This window comes from Tupaia chinensis, unplaced genomic scaffold (genome assembly GCF_000334495.1).
Source record: "Tupaia chinensis unplaced genomic scaffold, TupChi_1.0 Scaffold000661_1, whole genome shotgun sequence".
Classification (NCBI taxonomy): Eukaryota; Metazoa; Chordata; class Mammalia; order Scandentia; family Tupaiidae; genus Tupaia; species Tupaia belangeri.
In genome coordinates this window covers 2,137,670-2,144,853 of record NW_006160183.1, presented here as the reverse complement: position 1 = coordinate 2,144,853, position 7,184 = coordinate 2,137,670, and the positions used below count along the sequence as shown (strand labels likewise).

At 45.2% G+C, this 7,184-nt stretch overlaps 1 pseudogene; it reads right to left on the bottom strand.

Annotated features, from left to right (window-relative positions):
• Positions 1-2,323, bottom strand: part of LOC102482306 (keratin, type II cytoskeletal 8-like) — a 34,148-nt pseudogene extending 31,825 nt beyond the window's left edge.
• Between the last annotated feature and the right edge of the window lie 4,861 nt (positions 2,324-7,184).

Sequence of the window (7,184 nt, the reverse complement as noted above, 5' to 3'; positions counted from 1 at the left end):
TTCCCTACCCCTTGACTCTGAGTTTGGTCATGTGACTCAGTTTGGCCAATAGAAGTGACAGTATGCCAGTTCCCAACCTGGGTCTCCAGGGATTTCTCTTGATCACGTCCATCTTGCTGTTTCCATGAGAACATGCTCAGCTTAGTCTGCTGAAGGATAAAAGACATGTAGAACAGAACTGAGTCTCACCCATTATCTCAGATGAGCCAGTGGCCAACCAACCACCTGACGTATGAGCAAGCCCAGCCAAGAACAGCAGAAGTGGATGGCCCAGCAGAGCCCAGAGGGGTGAGCAATACACACTTACTACATGCCACTGAGGTTTTGTGGTAACTTGCTTTGCACCATTCAGCATTACCGAGGCCACAGATAACTGGTATAGTGTAGCAGAAAGGAGGACAAGGGCTTTGGATTAGTTATAGTTATTTTCCAATCCTCACTCACTGTCTGTCTGTTGTGTGCACCTGAGCAAATTACACAACTCCTCTTAGCTTTAGCTTCCTCATGTATTGATTGAGGGGGACCTCAGAGCATGATGATCAGGATTAACAGACATAACAGATGAAAGCTCCTAAAACAGTATCTGGCACATGGTAGGTGATCAGAGAGTGTTACTTTCTTTGTCTGGAATCTTTACTGAGTGCACATTACTGTCAACTAAAGTGAAATTCTTTGGTGTCTTCGTTCACAGACTTGAGAGTTCTGGAATTAGAGCTCACCAGGATTTCCCAAGCATTGGGAACACATGTTCTGTTTAGCAGCCTACTTCCATCACTCAGTAATACAGCACAAACTTCTTTCCTGTTTCTATGTCAACAGTCTTCTACATCATTTCCAAATGCCACAGAGTAGCCCACCGAGTGAACATATAATCATTTACTTTACCAACTGGGATGCTTCCATCCATTTATCCTCCCTCCCTCCCACCCCCACCAAATTAGAAGCAAAAATATAAACAAGGAGACTTCAGAAAGTTCATGGAAATTGGAATTAAAACATGAATTTATTTTGGTGCCCAAAAAATTGAAATTCATGCATCGCTTTTTCATTATTCTCATTTGTCATGACTTTTTGAAGACTCCTTATATTAAATACCAAGATAAATGAGTTGATGTAATTATAAAATAGTATATAATGAACAAAAATCAGCAAAGAGAAGACAAAGTCTTTGAAAGTGACATTCAAGCCAGCAGGTGGGATAGAGGTTAAGGCAGCTGGATGCCACATGGCAGACTGTGCAGTTTGAGTCCTAGACTAGCAGCTTGAAAATCATGCCAGGTGTGTGAGCATGCATGAGAAGACAGTGGAGGGCAAGGGATTGCTATGTGGCCATCCCCTCTGGGGCAGGGGGATGATTTTTCTCTTTCTCTGGAGCAAATGCATGCACCCTGTAACAAACAAAAACAAAAACAATTCAACATAATGATCCTGCATCTCTGATAAACATTTAATGTCTCTGCAACAACTGCGTTGAGGAAGCACAAGTAATATATTTTTGAGAAAAGTTATCTTTCCTGAATGGCTAAAAACAAAAACTGTATTGTCAATAGGAAACTGCCTTAGTTGCCTCAGAAATCTCACTTCTGAGGAGCTCCAAAGCCAGGTAACTAAGATTTGCCTGCAAGTTCTTCATAGAGAGGACAAAAAAGCCCAATCCTTCCAGATTTCAAGGGTCAGACTGCTAAGATCAGTCATCATGATCCCTGTCTCCCAGATCTATTTCCATTCCTGGTCCTCTCAGGGCATAAGACAAACAAGCAGCTGCCTGGCTTGAGAGAAAGACATGTGCCTTTCTCCAAAGCCCTCTGTGAGGGGCCAGATGGTGATGGAGTCATAAAACAGCTCTGCGAGGCTGACCCACATAGGACGCTCTGAGTTTGCTTCTGAAGACCTCCCTGAGTACACCAGGCATGTGTGTCCCCATGATTTGAGGCTGGTGGAGGCAGGAGATGGGTTGCACAGTCAAGACCCTGTTGGGGAAGCTGCCTCTCTCTCGCTCTGGTTAATGGATTAAATAAATAAAACTTTGATTTAAAAAAGCCCTCTGTGAAGTCACTATCCCCTCAACATGCCAGTTTCCCCAATTCTGAGCCTGCTGGTGGAAACAGCGGGTAAGACTGATGCAGCCGCTGCCCAGTGGTCGGCAGGGCAACTGCACACTATTTGCTGGCCCCTTGCTCCTAGAGGAAGTCGTTCAGGCCTACAGCGGAAGTCCATTTCCAGTTATTACCTCCAGACAAATGGCTTTTAAATTACATCCTAACAGGCTAACAGGCCATTTGTCTTTGTAAGTAATGGCACAGAAGTTCTGTATTACTGCCATCCTCACCCTGCAAAGGGCTTGTGCCTTGCAAGGGAGAATGTAGGAGGGCAGATAAGATGCCCAGGAGGCAGAAACTACCAGAAGAGTGAAGATTTGAGTCAGAAAAGTTGTGACTTCTCTGGAGCCAAATGGGAGCATGCATGCTGGTAAGACCGCAGGGAAGGGAGAGCTGGTGGTTTTTCCTGGAGGCTGTCTAGAACAATAGAGAAAACTGGAGCAGAACTGGAGCAGGATAGGAAAGGGGACCAGTATGAGGGGTACTGGAGTTGGGGAGTGGGAAGAGGCTAGATAATCGCCATGTGGTGGCCTCGAACATCAGCCTAGCCAGCCTGGCCTTTATCCTCAAAGATGCAGCCTTGAGTACCCAGGGTTTCCCCAGGAAATGGCCAGATGCCTGGCTCATGACAGAGGGCTCAGCCACTGAGCTCTAAACCCCTCTCTCCACCACCTCTGGGAGATGTGAGCTCAGCCACTTGAGCTCTAAGCCCCTTTCTCCACCACCTCTGGGAAATCTTAAAAGCCAAGAACTGCTACCTCCACGGGCCAGGCGTTAGCTCTGTGACATGTTATGAATAGGGAGACATTAAAGAAAGAATTCCAGCATTCCTCCTCTATGCTCTAAAGCCTTTGTTTACCTTATTAGTCGAGGCCTGTCAGTCTTCCATGAGCTGACAGGGCCGGAGGGTGAAGGAAGCTGTCACCGCATGGTTTCCACGCTGACAGTCTGTCTCGACTCCATTTCAGCACACAGCCAGCCTCAAGGCACTGAGTCATGCTACATCTTTCAGATCTATGGCCTCCCTGAGGCATGGCGAGACCAGAGCCCCCATTCTGGAGCCCAGAGAGTCACACAGAGGGCTTCTTGGTCTATCAAGAACAAAAAGCTGCCAGCTTTCAGGGATGAAGTTATCATCATGTTGTATCTCTGGCCTCACCTTCTTCCCAGAGAGGAGGCACTGTTTATGTGGAAACTTCCCCTCCTGCTTCCTACAAGACAGCTAAAGTCCCATCCTTCATAGACACAGTCCCCAGCCCACCACTAAGATGCTCCATATACTAACTTCATGTCTTTCCATCAGGAGTTACACTCTCACATATATGCACACCACCAATGCATAAGCATTATTTAGATCCAACAGAGTTGACTTCATAGAGATAAAGAGCTTGAGGAAAAGAAAATTATCTCTATACTAGAATAAAAACTAGTACATTTAAAATCAAATGAAAACTTCTCACATATTTTAAAAGATAACACAAATTGCGACCAACAGATGGCTTAATGATTACATTGCTGGACTCGCCCATAGCTGACTGCGGTTCAAGTCCTGGGCCCGGCAGCTTAAACTCACACCAGTGTGTGTGCATTTGCATGTATGCCCAAAATCCTGAGAGGAGGATGAAGGGGAAGGGATTTCAGCATAGCCATCCCCACTGGGGGGTGATTTCTCACTTTCTGTCTCTCTGTCTCTCCAGAGAACACATGCACCCTATAGCAAGAATCCCTCTCTTAGGAAAAAAAAGGAGCTTGACTACTAAATTCCTTGGGGCTTATGTTTCCACTCTTCTTTAATATTAGGGATGCTTGACTGGAAAGTTTAAGAACCACTTTACTATCATGAAAAGTTATAAAATACTTTCCAGTATCCAGTGTCCAGCAAGTCTACTAAATAGGTCTGTCTCAATTTCTTTATTTTTAGCAATAATTTAAAATAGTAATTATACTCTATTAGCCTTTATTCAAAGTATTTTATATAATCTTCTTTAGACATGGCTGTCACACAGTGAAACAAGAACCATGATCATAACCATTCAGAGTTTCAGTGACATGCCCAAGGTCATGCAGCTTCAAAGTGGTAGCACCAATATTTAAAGTCAGTAAATATGACATCACACCCTTCTTGATATTGACTATAATAAGAAGGAGCTGGATCAAATTATTTCAAAGGTCTCTTGAACCATGCACTCTCAGGGCTAAAGCACAAGGATGTGATCAGATAAAGAGGAATCCTTTCTTATAGAGACGAATTAGAGATGGTCAGGTCATCTCCAGTTTTTGGTAAGCAGAAATTTTGAGCTCGTTTTCTGTTAGGGTCAAGTTAGGCAAAGTGGAATTCAGGAAGGATTCTTGAGGGAAATCCTTAGAATAGGCTCAGAGGACATTGGTTTCCCCATGGGCTTTCCAAAGCTTACATAGTGCTGGGGTAGGACCAACTTCTGTAGAATGAGAGTGGCTTCAGTAGCCACACCCCAACAGCAAAGATGATAATCAAGGGACAAACATGTGATTTAAAAAGAGGCTGCATTGGGACCAGCAGATGGCATAATGGCTATGTCGCTGGACTCCCATATAGTCTACTGTGGTTCAAGTCCCAGACCCGGTGGCTTAAACTCACTCCAGGTGCATGTGTGTGTGTGCCCAAAATCCTGAGAGGAGAATAGAGGAGAAGAGAGTGTGGCATAGCCATCCCTCCTGGAGGGTGATTTCTTGCTTTCTATCTCGCTGTCTCTCTCTGTCTTACTGGTGAGCGCACGTGCCCTATAGCAAAAACCTCTCCAAAAATTAAATAAAAAGAGGCTGCATGGCCAGCAGGCAGACCCAAGAGGAATGATTGTTTCTTATAGGTTCCTAAGGGAGCAAAGTGATTCTGAAGGACAGGGAGACCTGGTACCCAAGCCCCTTCCTCTCTCTTCTTCCAAAAGCTATTTCTTGGTCCAGGATGCTGGCTCTAAGACCTTGCCTTCTGGGCCTGTTTTTTGTGTTTTTTTTGTTTGTTTGTTTGTTTTGTTTTTATACAAAGCACAATAAAGGCAGTTTTGATCCATAGAGCTAAGGGAGGGAGCAACCACTCAAGAGGTCCAGGCGAAGAGAAGACAGATGGATGTGCCATGACACAAGATCACATGGCATCTGTGTGAAGATTTCTGTAAGAGAGGGGAGAGTTCGTTAATCCCGTGGTCCCTCAACAATGTGGGTGGCAGCAAGAGGCAGGCAGGAGCCATGGGCTCAACATCCGAGAACATGGAGTCTCCTTTTTGCATTGATTTAGTCTTTCTTCAATCACCTGTTTCTGAACACTCACTGTCCGTGTCACCCCCTTAGCAGTTACTGAGCTTCAGCTGTCTCCTCCCTGTAGCACCACAGGATACCCCCAAGTACACAGCTTAAGATAATGCCCCCAAGGTACATGGTGTATCACTTGGCCAAGAATGTGATGCAGGAAAGATCTTCAAAATATTTAACTATTGATATGACTTTGGCACTAATTGATCAGAGCAGGGCTCTCACCATAGACATCTTCATGTTGAGTCTATTCTGCCTTCTGGGTTCAATCTTCAGTGACGTCGCTCCATGTTGGGCAGTCACCATTAAACGAAAGTGCATAGATTTCCCATTTGCAGCACCAACCTCTCTGCCCTGAATCCTCCTTCTTACCTTAAATGTGTCTTCAAAATCCTAGGCTCTCTCCAGCAAAGGCCACCAGAGCCTGTGACATGGACATCACTCATTCTGATCTTCAAGTTAGTGCAAACTTTTCCACTTGAAAATGCCTTCTCTCTTTTACTGGTCATATCTCCCCATGAGCTCTGCCTTCAACTTCTTGATTCTACCAGTGTTGTCTGCATCTCTTCCAAGACAGTTCAACTTGGATTTGGCATTAGGTATAAGTGAAGCTCAGCTCACGACTTGACATTGACCGACAGTATTCTTTTGACTGCTTCATCCATTAGTTCTCCCACCCAACCGAGGTTGGGGCCTCTGTGAGGGCAAAAGGCAGGTTTCAGGCTCTTCTTAAAAAAACCCATCATGTCCAGGGAAAGACTGAGCATTCAGTAGGGGTTTAGCAACCATGAAATAAACCAAGCTGACTCATGCCTGGACATAAACCTGGCCCTGACATTGGCTGGCCTCTCTATCTTGAGGCCTCCATTTCCTCATCTGTAACATGAGATGTTGGGCTGTGGTTCTCAATCCTAGCATCACATTAGAAACACCCGGGAACTGGGACCAGCAGGTGGCATAGTGGTTAAGGTACTGGACTCTCACATGGTTGACAGTGGTACGAGTCCTGGACTCAGTGGCTTGAAAAAATCACACTGGGCACATGTGTGAGCATGTTCAAAATCCCAAGAGGAGAAGAAAATGGAGAAGAATGAATTGCGGTGTGGCCATCCACCCTGGGGGTGATTTTTCACTTTCTCACTCCCTGTATTGGTCTCTCTCCAGTGAGCACATGAGCCCTATGTGTGTGGGGGGAGGGTGGAGGGTAAAAATCACCTGAAAACTTAGAGAAAGTCTTAATTGCCAGGGCCTACCCCAGGATTCTGCTTAAATCCCGTTGAGTAGCACCAGACAGGTATACCAGCTGGTAAAAGTATTGCTGGTAAATCTAATGTGTAGCCAAGACTGGGGACCACCAGATTAGGTCATTAAAACAGTCCTGTGTGATTCTGTGATCCCTTAAATAGAACTGAACTAGATGGCATTTCAAGTGAGGTCATTCCTTAGAAAGAATTCAGTTTAAAACTCTTCTTCCTAACTCACAGGTGAGGTGAGGCCGTAAGTGGGGACTGTAGCAATAGCCACGTCAGAGCTACTCTGGTCATCACCCATGGCTGAGGCAGCTCTCCCCTGGGCTCTGTTCGTAGGTGATGCATATCTCCAGAGGACTGAAGGGTTAAGGCCTCCCCCAAGTCTGCCCTCCAAACACATATTACGTGCTCTTTAAAGTGTCAAGAAAAGTTCAGGATTGCTGTTGGCAGGTCGTGCCAAAATTCTTGCCTGAACATATTGGATTATAAAATATGTGGATATGACAAGCATATCTGACAGATCAGTTTGCTTCATACTAAGATGATGTTT